Source organism: Pteropus alecto, unplaced genomic scaffold (assembly GCF_000325575.1).
Source record: "Pteropus alecto unplaced genomic scaffold, ASM32557v1 scaffold43, whole genome shotgun sequence".
In the NCBI taxonomy this organism is placed as follows: Eukaryota; Metazoa; Chordata; class Mammalia; order Chiroptera; family Pteropodidae; genus Pteropus; species Pteropus alecto.
Window position 1 is genome coordinate 7,177,986 of NW_006435764.1, and position 13,180 is coordinate 7,191,165.

At 44.0% G+C, this 13,180-nt stretch overlaps 1 long non-coding RNA gene, 10 other non-coding genes and 1 pseudogene across 11 annotated transcripts; 10 read left to right on the top strand and 2 right to left on the bottom strand.

Annotated features, from left to right (window-relative positions):
* Window positions 1-410: 410 nt before the first annotated feature.
* On the bottom strand, window positions 411-591 carry LOC112479276 (annotated as a pseudogene).
* Window positions 592-4,179: 3,588 nt separating this feature from the next.
* On the top strand, window positions 4,180-7,572 carry LOC102886490. Its single transcript, XR_001516806.2, has 12 exons — window positions 4,180-4,219; window positions 4,520-4,572; window positions 4,817-4,903; window positions 5,120-5,170; window positions 5,514-5,549; window positions 5,717-5,765; window positions 6,050-6,096; window positions 6,280-6,314; window positions 6,525-6,561; window positions 6,969-7,018; window positions 7,258-7,287; window positions 7,449-7,572. It is a non-coding gene; the product is annotated as an uncharacterized LOC102886490 (long non-coding RNA).
* On the top strand, window positions 4,639-4,714 carry LOC112479281. The gene has a single exon (XR_003046144.1). It is a non-coding gene; the product is annotated as a small nucleolar RNA SNORD26 (small nucleolar RNA).
* Window positions 4,977-5,048, top strand: LOC112479280. The gene has a single exon (XR_003046143.1). It is a non-coding gene; the product is annotated as a small nucleolar RNA SNORD27 (small nucleolar RNA).
* On the top strand, window positions 5,369-5,444 carry LOC112479279. Its single transcript, XR_003046142.1, has one exon. It is a non-coding gene; the product is annotated as a small nucleolar RNA SNORD28 (small nucleolar RNA).
* LOC112479285 lies at window positions 5,808-5,934 on the top strand. The gene has a single exon (XR_003046148.1). It is a non-coding gene; the product is annotated as a small nucleolar RNA SNORD22 (small nucleolar RNA).
* Window positions 6,138-6,204, top strand: LOC112479278. The gene has a single exon (XR_003046141.1). It is a non-coding gene; the product is annotated as a small nucleolar RNA SNORD29 (small nucleolar RNA).
* LOC112479282 lies at window positions 6,378-6,447 on the top strand. Its single transcript, XR_003046145.1, has one exon. It is a non-coding gene; the product is annotated as a small nucleolar RNA SNORD30 (small nucleolar RNA).
* On the top strand, window positions 6,707-6,774 carry LOC112479283. The gene has a single exon (XR_003046146.1). It is a non-coding gene; the product is annotated as a small nucleolar RNA SNORD31 (small nucleolar RNA).
* On the top strand, window positions 7,060-7,185 carry LOC112479284. The gene has a single exon (XR_003046147.1). It is a non-coding gene; the product is annotated as a small nucleolar RNA SNORD22 (small nucleolar RNA).
* A 3,835-nt stretch (window positions 7,573-11,407) lies between the features above and the next one.
* LOC112479273 lies at window positions 11,408-11,526 on the bottom strand. Its single transcript, XR_003046137.1, has one exon. It is a non-coding gene; the product is annotated as a 5S ribosomal RNA (ribosomal RNA).
* Window positions 11,527-12,659: 1,133 nt separating this feature from the next.
* On the top strand, window positions 12,660-12,850 carry LOC112479275. Its single transcript, XR_003046139.1, has one exon. It is a non-coding gene; the product is annotated as a U2 spliceosomal RNA (small nuclear RNA).
* Window positions 12,851-13,180: the final 330 nt, after the last annotated feature.

Here is a 13,180-nt window from a genome sequence, read left to right on the forward strand (position 1 = left end):
AAAAAAAATTTGAACTTCTATTTATGTTGCACCCTTTAAAAAATTTTCCTTTCCAAATAATTGATAATGTTCAAAGAGTATAATTTACTTTAAAAATCTCATAGATTAAGGGTAGTCTAATGATTTTCTTAAATGATAGGGAGTATAATCAAAAAGAGTTGCTGAGCACTACCCTATTCTGCCAGTACATGAACAATTACTAAATAATCACTGGTCATTGAAATAATAAACATGCTTGATAGACTAGTTCTGAATAGCTTCATATGATTTATATTACCTCTCACAAGTGTATAATCAAATCCTCTACTAATCGATCGAATTGTCATTTAACATGCTCATTTCTCTAAAAGACATATAACTCCACCAAAGCTCTAGCTAACATATTTCTTGTTTAACAACTAAATATCCCTAAAGGGTAACACCATTCCTAGAGATACTGCAATGCATGGAGCAGACAGATCAAGCTCCTGTTGCATTTTCCTGTTCCAAAAATCAATGTAATATATTGTCCTCAGATAGAGGACATAACAGATATCAAACTGATGAGAACAGATATTATACTCGATCTTAGCCACAAGGTCAAGAATTGATATTACCTGTATCAACTCCTCACCATACCTTCCTGTCACACACTGTCCTCATTCAGATCCACAGACACAGCGTGTAAGCCTGTCTTTACAATCTTCAACATCCTCATCTCCCCAGAGACCAGGCTAATCCTCCCCAGTGTCGTATTTCTCCACCAGCCAGGAAATTCTGTTATCAAATTGGGCTTTTTTCGTCACTGAGGTTACTATTTCCCCCGTTCCCCACAAAGCACTGGTCGTTTGCCTCACCCGCTCCATTAAGCGAAGCAGTGCCTCTTGCTGCCAGGTGGGGGCAGGGTTGCTCCGTGAGCAAACCCGCCAGACGTAAAAGTAGCTCATTTGATGAGTAATCAATGAATTAAGGCTGGGAAAAAAATCATTCAAAATTGTATAGAGATAAACTAATATATATTGAGTTCTACTTTGTGTCATATATTCTGTTAGGCAACAGGGATACAATGATGGTTTACACAGACATGACCTCAGGAAGTTTAAGGTGGGCAGGCAGGTGGAGGAGGCTTGGAGAGGGAGTGGTAGTAAGGAAATTGGCAAAGAAAGCAGGGTTTTAACTTTAGCCTAAAGACTATGGAGGGGCACTGAAGGACTATGAGCTGAGACGTGACACTTGACCAAATTTTTTATTTGGCAGGATGTCTGGCTGCAAGATGAAGAAAGGATGAGAAGGGAGGAAACCAGAATCAGGGAGCCAGGGTAAGACTGCTGTAAACACTTCGGGGTGGACGTGGTTCCATAGTGTGGCGGTGAGCACGTCTGCTTTACACGCAGAAGGTCCTGAGTTTGTGCCTCGGTGTGAGTCACAGTCCATAGTCTACGGCCAGGCCACCCTGAACAAGCCCGATGTCTGATCTCAGAAGCTAAGCAAGATCGGGTCTGGTTAGTACCTGGATGAAAGATCACCTTTGAAGACCAGGTGCTGTAGGCATAAATAATAAAAAAATAAATAAAAACTTCGGCGTGATCTCTAACTGCCAAGAATAGTGGCTTTTTTGGGGGTGGGGGGATATTAGAAAGATTTTTATGTACCAGCCTTGCTAAGGACTATTACCCTGAGAGTAGAGTGTCAAGAAGCCCTTCAGAGAAGGGGGCGGGCGCTCACACGGGCGGAGGAGAAAGCGCAAGTACGTCTGGTGCATTAGACGTTTCAGTTCGGGTTCATACAGTTCAAAGATGAATAGCTTTGCATAAAATGGAAAGAATGTATAGAAAAGGTAGATTGAGGTGCCATACCTCTTGGTGTCAGGTAGTTTTAATTAGGATCTGGAAACAAATTACTTCAAAACTCTTTGATGTGATTTTTTTATTATTATTATTAGGTTGTAGAAAGAGCTGGCATTGTTATCTATAATCACTGATCTTTAGTAGTGTTGAAACTGTAGCGGATATATCATCCCCCATGGTTTGTGCCTTAGTAAGAAAGCTTAGGAAAGGGCAGTGTTCTCTCTTGCTTACTGATTAAGTCAGAGAAGCTGAAACACTGTTTCTTCTCAGTGCTTACCCCTTTCGCCTCCCTTGGTAGCTTCCAAAAAGAGCATCCAGTTTTTGACATTGCCCCTTTCTAGTGGATTCTATGTCACCCCACAGAGATTGCAAACTCACCGTCATGGCCACCTTTGGCTCACGGGCATATTTTGATCGATTCATAGAATGTTCTTAAAATTCGAAGTTAGACACCAACAATTAAAACGAGCAAAGAAACATACAATTCTGGATTTCTGGATTCTCTTGTTCAGATTTTTTACACAGAGACAATACTCTAGCAAAGCAACAGTTGGAGCTAAGAAAGGGCTGCCTAGGTTTGCCAGAGGCCTCACCCAGTTTGTATCACTTATCTACATTACTTACACTTTTGTAGGTATGTGAGTTGGAGACCCCTGACTTAAACCTTTCCCTTCCCATTTGCACTGCCATTACACTTGTTAGTACAGAATCCACTTAACCTGTTGCCTAAACTACTGTGACAATCTAATTAATGTCCAATTTATCACCTCCCTGCTCAAAAGGTTTCACTGGCTTTTTTCTATCTACAGTTCAAATTATTTAGCTTTGCGCACCAGGCCCTCATCTGGTCTTTCCCGGGAAATCATTTCCAGTTTTATATTCTACTTTAACCCACCTTTCCTGAATTATATCCATACACTTCCTTTCTTTTCCAGCTCCAAGCCTGTGCTCAAACTGTTTACTCCAGAAAGCATTTCTAATTCCCATTCCCACATACCATCTCCCTAACCCGGTCTGCCTACTCTAGGATTTCTAGATTTCCCATAGTTTATCTGTTCTATTTTCTACACGTTTTGTTACAACTTTTCAATCATGTACTTGACCTAGAAATAGTTATTGAGTAAATGAATTTATTCCAGTTCATAATAACTTTGTACAAACTGGAATTCTGTCAATATTGTGTATAGTGTCACTTGTTATGTTCCCCTGGGACACATGAAACAATATTGCCCCCAAAGACGTAAAAATTGGTTCTTGGTTGGAGAAGAGGGGGGGGGGGGCAGGAAAATCTTAGATATGAAAAAGTTTTCTGGTTCTCCAAAGGGCCACAGTACTCAAGCAGATATACAGTATATCAGCGGTATTAAAAATTCGTGGGGGGGAGGGATTAGAGGAGGAAATGTCTCTTTAACACTCCTTGGAGGGGGAGACAACAATGAAAAAAGATTGAGGAACAGTACCCAGGGATTTGTTTCCTGTGTATTTGCTTGCTCGCCTATTGCCTTGAGAACAGTGAGTGATGATATCAGTAAAGCGCAATCAGAACGCCTGGCTCCAGACAGAATCGGACTGCCTGGATTTTCACCTTGGCTCTGAAATTTCTTAGCCAGGTAACACCAAGAAGTTACTTAACCTCTCTAGGTGTCAGGTTCCTCATTTATAACATCATCCTAATATCTTCCTCCTTGAGTTGTAGGTTAAGTGACTTCATACAGAATAGCACATACGAAGAGCTTAGTATATGTTTATAAAACTTGCAGGTGCACTAGGTGTTTACCACAAACGACTGATGAACGAATGCCGGCTGGTCTCAGTAACCAGTCTATAGGTGACTGGGACCATCTTGGCAATTAGGCGGGACTTGCAGGTGGCTCTGCAAGAGCTCTTTACACCTGGGCCCCTCATCTACAAAATGGGGGTAGTTATTGTAGAATGAATCGATTCACGTAGTGCGCTTAAAACGGTGCTCCTTATGTTAGCCTTGCTACAAGCCAAGATCCCAGAGAAATCAGACCGGAGAGCCGGACATTAGTGGTAGTCAGGAAAAATCAGACCCTGTCATAAGACTCAGGTGGAGCACCTAGCGCCTGATTCACCTCCCCAAAGGTCTCCATGCAAGGGACCCCCAACTGAGCCCTGCCCAGGCCCGGCCTCAATAAGACGTGCTTGAGCGCTGCCATAAGGCGCATGCGCGCCTTTTTCGCGCCGCCGGGGGCGCGCACTCCGCGCCCGCCTCCTTAGGAAATCTCTACCCACAATTCCCCAGGCTCGCACGCGCTCTCTTCGTACGCGTGCGCCGACCGCAGTCCCTCCCCCAAATCCCGTGGGCCTTTGCGCAGCAGTATTTAAGTGTCTCATTGTGCGCTTTCGGTCTCGTTTGACCGCTGCTTATCGTGAGTTCTTTTTTTCTGGGCCGAAGTATGGGTTGTACCTATTTCATTGGTGGGGGGGTGGGGGAATTTGACCATGGCCTACAGGCCTCGAAGCTGCTGCAGGGCTTTGTAAAGGACAAAATGGCGGTGGCGGGTGGTGCTGGCGGCCTTTGTGATGAGAACCTTCATCACAGACCTGTGCTGAATTTTGTGAGGATAAGAAACTCTGATGAGACTGGCCTTGCACTGCCGATGCAGTCGTTGCTCTGGGAAGCAGCGTTTGCGAAATACCCGGCGCTGACGTAATGTTCTCGTCCGCAGGGTTCAGGCGCAGTTTTGCACGCTAAAGAACCGAAAAAAGCCCTCTTGTTACGGTGAGTGCCTAATACCTTCCATCACCACTACTAATAGTTGAGTGTGTGGAAGTCCTATGGAATGTGCTACGGGGATGATTTTCAGAATTGAACTCTCTCTTTCTGATGGATTAGTGGAGAAAACATAAAAATTCTGAGTAGCACCATGCGCAGCAAATGTTTGGGTTTTTCAGAGGTGTTAAGGCACTAACATGAAATAGGCTGCAAGGTATAAAACTAAGTGAAGGGTGCTCTTTTATTTCAGACGTGCTTCAATTTAAAAGAAATTATAGTTTGGAAGATGGGTCAAGACTTATCCCCGTGGAAATCAAACATTACAGTGATGCTCCAGGTGTGTATACCGTGTTTTATGCAATTATGGGTAGGGGCACAGTGTCTGGATGGGGTGTCAAATTGGGCTGGCCACTCTGTGATGAATATAAAATGACAAGCATATGACTGAACTTAAAAGTGATGTCATCTTATTACTGAGAAGTGGGCCAAGAGTACTCAAGGGTCTTCAAATCGTTATCAGCAGGTACATAAAATGCCTCTTTTCTGTCTCTAGCATCTTATCACCAATCCTGAGGAATTCGGCTGCCTCCCAGGGTGACGACAGGTAATTGTTTAAATGGGGGATTGTGTGCCTCTCTCCAGTGTTCCCCACAACCAAGAGGGCAAATGGCCAGTGGAGCAGTGTTGTCTTTTTGCTCCTTCCAGCTTGTTTCTCTTGGAATGATTTTCCTGGGGAGGGAGAGAACCCAGCAGCACAGCTGGTTTTTGAGAGGGTGTGCTTATCCCTCACCTACATGCCACTGTCAGATGATTTGAATTGTTAAAACTGATGCTCTGTGAGGTATGACAGTTAATAGCATGTTAGAGTTCTGATGGCAGTTTCTGTTAATGGATAAATCTTATTCCATCCCAGTATTTTTAAATAATCATTTGCTCCTCATTCACAGGTTGTCTTGATGATGATACATTCATCTATCTTAATGGTGAGTTGCTTCTAATACTGTGGTAAATTAACATACTTGTGAACCCATTATCCAAAGGATAAGTTATCATGGGGCTTTTTGGATTCCAGAGCCCTGACTGACTCATACAGATTTCTGGTTCCTCTTATTCCTTGTAGTGATGTTTCTTAATCTCTCGTCTTTCTTAGATGCCCATTGATTTGCCCAGGGTTGAACTTGTGGAAAGCCTTGTAAGTGGTGAGTACTTATAACTTGGTTGTAGCTTGCCCCAGAGTATAGTGCCAGTGAGGAGAGCAAATATCCTGTCTTAACCCAGTTCTAGCCTCAGAGCCAGTAATGGTGAACCCACTGAGGTTAGCTGGGAGAGAGGATGAGAATTTGTTCCATAAGGAACTGTCTGAGGTACAACAAATGGCTGAAGATGCATTTGCTTAGTTTTTCTTAGCCCATCCATCTGTTAACCGTAGCCAGAACAGCTCTGGCTGTTTGAGATATTTTACTAATTACATGCTCTCATTTAGGAGCAGTTTGTTCCTGTGTGCTACTGAAAAGCTTCCAGAGTTGAAAGGTTAGTTGATTAATGTCTGGCTTATGCCACCAAGTAGTCAGTTTCTATGATGAATCAAACTAGCTCACTATGACATACATAATGAAAACGTTTGAACACCTGAGAAACTGGGGAAGATAGTGGGGGGGGGTACCCTGTGTAAGGAACTTGGAACTTTTATCACCCACAGCTTTCTTTCCCCAGGTTTTGTTACCAGTAACCTGCTTGTCCACTCAAAGGTGAGTGGTTTTCACATGTGTTAGCACACAGCATGCTGGGGAGAAACATGCCTTTTTAGGCTCATTTATGATGACTTACATGGAATCTCGTTCGGCTGATGACTTGCTGTTGAGACTCGGAAATCTGATTTTCTAGAAACTGCGGTGGGAACAACTAATGCAGGAAGTGAGCATAATAAATAAGCCTTGCTGACTCAGTCTTTGTTTTAGGTCCAGCACCTTCTCTGGAGCCCAAGAATGATTTGAGGTAAATCCCTTTACAACACTTTCAATCTATGGCTGCTATATAAAAATTTTCAGTTTTTATGTATGGCTTTTTGACCTGGATACCTGTGCAAAGACATGAACCCATTGGCTTAATCCAGAGTTTGTCTCAGACCATTCCTGAATGACTCACAATGATGAGTTCAATACCGCCCCAGTCTGATCACTGTGACTGAAAGGTATTTTCTGAGCTGTGAGCTTGCCTTGGAGTGAAAAGTGACAACGGGAAATTGAGTAGGCTTTACAGCCAATAGGAAGTTCTTTGGACTAGTTGATGGTTCCTATAATATGTGTGTGTTAAAACCTGCACAGCCCATACCAGGTGTGCCTTTCCCCCAGGAACAGGGACTCCTAGGGCTGGTTAAAAGACTAGTTCCCATTCTTTTGCAGGGAAAATGTAAGCCATATTTCTTCTGCTCCACTCCAGTCTGAAGTTAGAGGTGAGTAAACTTAAATGCAAGGTGTGGGCCAAGCTAAAATATCCCAGTGAGGAGACATTCACACGTCTTACCTCTTGTCTTTGTCCCAGAGCCTGTAAAGGTGAACCCACTGGGGCTGGCTGGGGGAGAAGAGGAAAGTTTGTTCCAGAAGGAACTGTCTGAGGGATCATAAGTATTTCTAAACACGGGAAAGGGAGGATTAAATCACCTATTAAAATATTGTATCTCCCCCCCACCAGGTCTAAAGAAAGAACAAAGTATGTTTAATGGTAAGTATCTGCTCACATATTGGTGATGATTATTTAATATAGACATAATAGCTTAAACAGAAAAGCCATCTAGAGGTGTAAATTGATTTAGAGGTCAGCCCCTAATAAATCATAGTGAATTTTCTTTCCCATGTAATAAGAACTTTTCTTTTTCTCTACAGGAATTTAACTCCTGGAAGACATCAAAAGGAATTTTCAAGTCATTTCTTGTACAAACTAGCAGTTCAGATTAGCATATGATCATATGTCTTTGTAAATAAAATGGTTTTTTAATCTTCACTGTGATTCATGTGTATGAGTGGGTCTAGCTGTTCACCAAAATAGGTGGCAACTTCCAGGTTATCTTGCAGTATACAATTGGCATCAAACATGTATCTTGATCTTCGTGCACCATTACGTCTGAGCAGAAAATGTGCAAATGGCTACTTGAGAGTTTAGTTTCCAAATGGGTTGCGTGTCCCCACACAAACCCAGTGTTTTCAGTTCTGTTCATGTGGCCCTGGGCAAGCTGGCTTTGGGGACGAAGAGGGCAGTGGCACAGTGCATGGGGGAGGGGTCGGTGCGGGGGGAGGGTGGATGTGTATGGTTAGGTCAGTGATTCTCAGTCTAAAGCAGCCCTGTGGTTTTCTAAACCTGGAGGCCGAAATCTGCATGGTTAATGTATACATTACTCCCCACCCCACCCCCATGCAATTTTGGTGTAAGGTCTCAGATGATCACCCTGAAACATTTCTCAAACGATTTGACAGGATGGATACCAAGTGGTGATGCATTAAGGGATTCCCACCTACTTTAACATTTACACACACATTGCTTAGTCATCTGGGGGGTTGGTTCCAAAATCCAAGAAGGCTCAATTCCTTTATATAAAATTTATATAATATATATATATACACATTGTGTGCGTGTGTATATATATATATATAACCTATGCACACTCAGCTTTGCATCTCTAGATTACTTAATGCCTAATACAATGTAAATACTGTATAAGTAGTTGTATTGTTTGAGGAATGACGTCTGTATTCAGAACAGATAGAACCATCGTAGACCTAACTACATAGTACATGTCAGTAACATTTTACTTCCATCTGCAATTGGTTTAATCCATGGATGTGGTGGGCCAACAATGCATTTAGTGTCAACTATAGTACAAGAAAGGCAACTGAAAAGACTTCAGTGGTAGCCACGCAGATGTGAGTTATCAGTAATACAGCCACTAGAACTGGAGGGTTAGTCCTGAAAGATCAAGAAAAGACCCATGCCAGGACACGGGGTCATCAGCATTTAAAGATGGGACAGGAACCTGCAGAATTGGTAACGGGGAGAGAACATGCCCAACATGGGATGAATGGTGTGTCAAAGCTCCAAAGAGGTCAGAACTAAGACAAAATGACGGCAAGCAGGTGTGTTGAGCTTTAGCTACAGACCACTGTGTATTCCCTCCTCCTGCCCTGTCACCACCCCTGAGAAGAATGTGCCAGAAGCACCCTCAGAGGAAACGGGCAAGGAAAAGAATCAAATTGCCCATTTTCACAGAAAATAGCAGGGGAGGAAAGTCAAGTCGCCGAAGTCCCAGGGGCTTAACCATCAGAGCAGGCTGTTCTAGGAGTTGATGCTGCAACTCAAACCCAGATCCAGGAAAAGTAGCAAGAAAGTGATGGAGCCAAAGCTAGACCGAGGCTGGCACAGGGGCCGGGCAGGATCCGCTGGAAGTGTGTGGTAGACAATGAAGCCTTGAACACTTCTTTTGGCAAATGAGGAATTTAAGGCCTAAATTAATGGCTACCTGGGCTAAGAAATTTTAAAAAGGTGAAATGAACAATATGGAGAAAAGGGAGAAGCGCCAGAATGAGACCTGGCTTCTCACTGTCCATCTGCACGCTGATGACAGGACTGCGGCATCTCTGGCCTGGACTTCCCTGAACTCCAAGTGCAGCCAAGCACCCTTGACCAACCCACCTGTTATCCAGTCAGCCATTCAGATCTTTGATTCTCTGTCCCGTCCATCATGTCTGCTGCCTAGTCTTCCCACCTCAGTTAGTGGTAACAGCACCAACAAGCTGCTCCATCCCAAACCCAGCAATGTGCTCGCCAGAAGAACCAAGGCCTTGCCCTTGCCTTTGGGTTACATTTGAGAAGAGGGAGAGGCAAAATAAGACAGCCAGCAAATAAGATTATTTGCAATAGCACAGTGGATCTCAACCCAGGGGGATTATGGCTCCCAGGAGACATTTAACCATGGCCCTCTTGGACAGCTCTTAGAAGGGCCTGCCACAAAGCCCCTAGGAACTTCGGATTCTGTTCCTCCACTCAGCGTGGCCTCTTCTTAGGTGTTTGGACACCTTCAGTCAGATTTTCTGTCTGAGGGCTATGGTTGTACACTTGTAGATTAGCAGATGGGTTTCATGAGACCCTAAGAATCCCTCCAGAAATTGTAGGTAAAATCATGTAAGACAAATGCACATTTATTTGGGGAAGGCTTTCAACAGATTCTCTGAAGGGTGGAGGGCTTAAAAATTAAAAACCTCATTAAAAATTAAAAACCTCATTAAAAATTAAAAACCTCATTAAAAATTAAAAATCTCAAGTTGACCAGGCACTTTGACCTGTTTCATATTGTGTTGGTTTTTATGTCTTTCTCAAGGATGCCAAAAACTAGGAAGTCAAAAATTGTTCCATCGATTAGTATGGAAGAAAGTACCATTAAAAATAAAAACAGCTTAAAGAATTAAAAGGAGGATATAAATTGGAGACAGTTTCTGTAAGCCTTTGAACACTACTTGTTAATTGATAAGTTTCATGAAAGTAAAACATTTAATTACAAAAATTACACGTGCCCATTAAAAGATTATTCTCCCCTTGGACTCGCTTTGCCTGTCACCAAAACCAGTCATTTTCTGTGAACTTTTCCGCTTCTCTCCACCTCTGCCGCCATAGCCACCTTCATCTCCTGCATGGAGTCACAGGAGCCTTCTCCCAGTTTTCCCAGTAGACTATAAACATCGTGAAAACAAGATCCATGTCTGATTTCGTCAGTCATTGTAGAGTGCCTGTTCGATAAGCATGGACAAATGGCTTTCCACGGAGCAAATGTATTTTCAAATTCTTGTGGACCCCTCACCATCAGCCTGCAATACTCATGCAGGAAGAGGCAGGGATAATAGGAAGAGTGGGGAAGCCACTCCCCCACTTGTCTGCTTCAAAGAAGGAACAGGCTACTGCCGACTGCGGGGGAGCCCCAACTGGGGATCTACCCACCCAGAGATGGGATGCTTATCTGTAGCCTGGGCAGAAGGGCTAAAGCCTACTCAGCTGGAAGGCTGTGGCTTGCCCCAGTTTGGGTCTTGCAGAATTTGGAGAAGGTTGGGATTGAAAGATACTGAATTTCGCTTTTGTCCTTGTGTTAGTTTTTTTACTGCTGTTGTAACAAATTACCACAAACTCAGTCATTTAAAACAAATTTATCTTACACTTTTGGAGATCAGAAGCCTCAGATGGGTCTCGATGGGCTGAAATCAAACTGTCTCAGCAGGGCTGCATTCATTCCTTTCTGGAGGCTCAGAGAGAATCATTTCTCCACCTTGTCCAGCCTTTAGAGGCCCCCCTGCAATGACCCCTTTCCATCTGCAAAGCCAGCAAGAGCTCACTGAATCCTTCTCATGCTGTATCGCTCTGACCCTCGAGTCAGCTGCCTCCTTCTATCTTGTATAAGGACCTCTGTGACCATACCAGAGGGGCCCACCAGATAATCCAGGAGAATCTTTCCTCAAAATCCTTAATTTAACCACAACTGCAAAATAACTTTTGCAACATAAGGTAACACATTGACAGGTTCTGAGAATCAGGACGTGGGCACCTTTGTGGGGGGCATTATTCTGCCCACCACACTCCCCTTGATTCAGCCCTTCCCTGGAGGCTCTGGGTTTACTCACCAGAACCTGCAGAAACTGCTTCTATTTATTATCATCAAGACACAGAACTAAGAAACCTTGATCCCTTCTCTAAAGTCATAGATTATCAAAAATTTTTTTTTTTTTTAGTTGAGGCAACCTTTGGTTGACCTCACAGACTGCAAGGACCTTGTCAGTTTATAATCCCTTATTTTTTTTATTTTTTACGCCTACAGCCCCCGATTTTCCTAGGTGGTCTCTCATCCAAGTACTAACCAGGCCCTACCCTGCTTAGCTTCCGAGATCAGACGGGATCGGGCGTGTTCAGGGTGGCATGGCCATAGACGATTATCAAAAATCTTGCTAGTTGAAATCACATCAGTGAGAACGAGAGAACCCACTCTTGCCTAAAGGATCTCAGCCGTCCTTGTATCTTTGACACAGAAACACGGCCTCTGCTTCCAACCCAGCTGGAGAGTTTCAGTGAAGGAAGGTTTCCAACAGAACGGTCCACACTTATATTGAGAGTTTCCAAGAAAATAGGACCACAAGTCCCTTTTCAGCCAGGGCCTTTCATAGAGCTGGGCTTTGCTTTGAGCCTATAAAAGAACTGCTTATTTAAATTAACTACACTGGCCTCGGCTCCTCTCCTCCGCCGCTGGATCCTGGGTTTAGGAATCAGGAATGTCTGAAGAAATGTTCTTTCTCAGGGCATCTGTTCCCCTCTGGGAAGGGTCAATGGTGGCTGATGGATGTTATAAACAGCAAAGTGTAAGTGGGGTGGGGGTGGATGTGACAAGTCGGAGGCGGGAGAGGCACAGAAGGGAACCGAGAACCCCAGGATGCGAGAGAAACGCAGTCCTAAATGCCAGCCTTCACCGTGTGCCCTCAGTTCTCACAACCACCCCTTAAGCGCGTGTTCTGATTCTCCCACTTAACAGAAGAGATAGGAGCCTACGCAACGTGCCTCATGTCATCAAGTCAGGAACTGGCGGGCAGGGATCCCAACTCAGCAATGTGGATTCCAAAGCTGGTGCTCGGGAACTGAGGGCTGTCCAGATGTGTCCTGGCCGCCGCTCGCCGCAACCTCACCTAACACAGACCACCACCCGTCCGCCGCTAGAGGGCGCCTGAAAGCCTTCGGGCTGGGAGACTAACGCCACGGTTTGGGAGAAAGAGACCTTGCAGGCATTGAAATCACGACTTGTAGGTGGACCAATCCCAAGAATGGAAAAAAGCGGAGGGGCGGGTTTACGCAAAATACAACAAGCCCGTGAGCTGGCAGGAGAAGCAGTTAAAAAAAACCCTGTTTAAGGTCTGTTTTAGAGAATCTAGTTATAATTTTAAATAAAATAATAAGAAATTGAGTTTAAGAAGGATTGCCCTTTGAAAAAGAATCTAACTGTTAGTCCATTAAAGTCACCACAACCGTAAAAGCAGTCGTAAGGGTAAGGCCGTCCAGGAGCGGAGAACGGTGGTATCGCTTCTCGGCCTTTTGGCTAAGATCAAGTGTAGTATCTGTTCTTATCAGTTTAATATCTGATACGTCCTCTATCCGAGGACAATATATTAAATGGATTTTTGGAGCTGGGAGTTGGAATAGGAGCTTGCTCCGTCCACTCCACGCATCGACCTGGTATTGCAGTACTTCCAGGAACGGTGCACCCCCATTCGGGGGAATAATGGTTGTATGAAGAAAAGATCTCGTGACTTGTTAGCGATAATGCTTTCGAAAGTTGTGGAAGTTAGCTGTTTTTTTAAGTTTCATTTTCGCCTTGAGTTGCATAATCGAGTGATGTAATGGGGTTGGAATAATAAACTTTTTACAGAAAAAGAGAAGTTTATAATGCTTGAGCGTTCACGGTAGGCTGGTGAGTGTAAGTCCGTCAGCGTTAATTAAACCCCAGTTGTGTTCCTGAATTTATGACGAGGAAAATGGGACAACAGGCGATGGTTGGATCTCTCCCTTCTCCCCGCGCCAAAGTTACAGGATTTTAGGG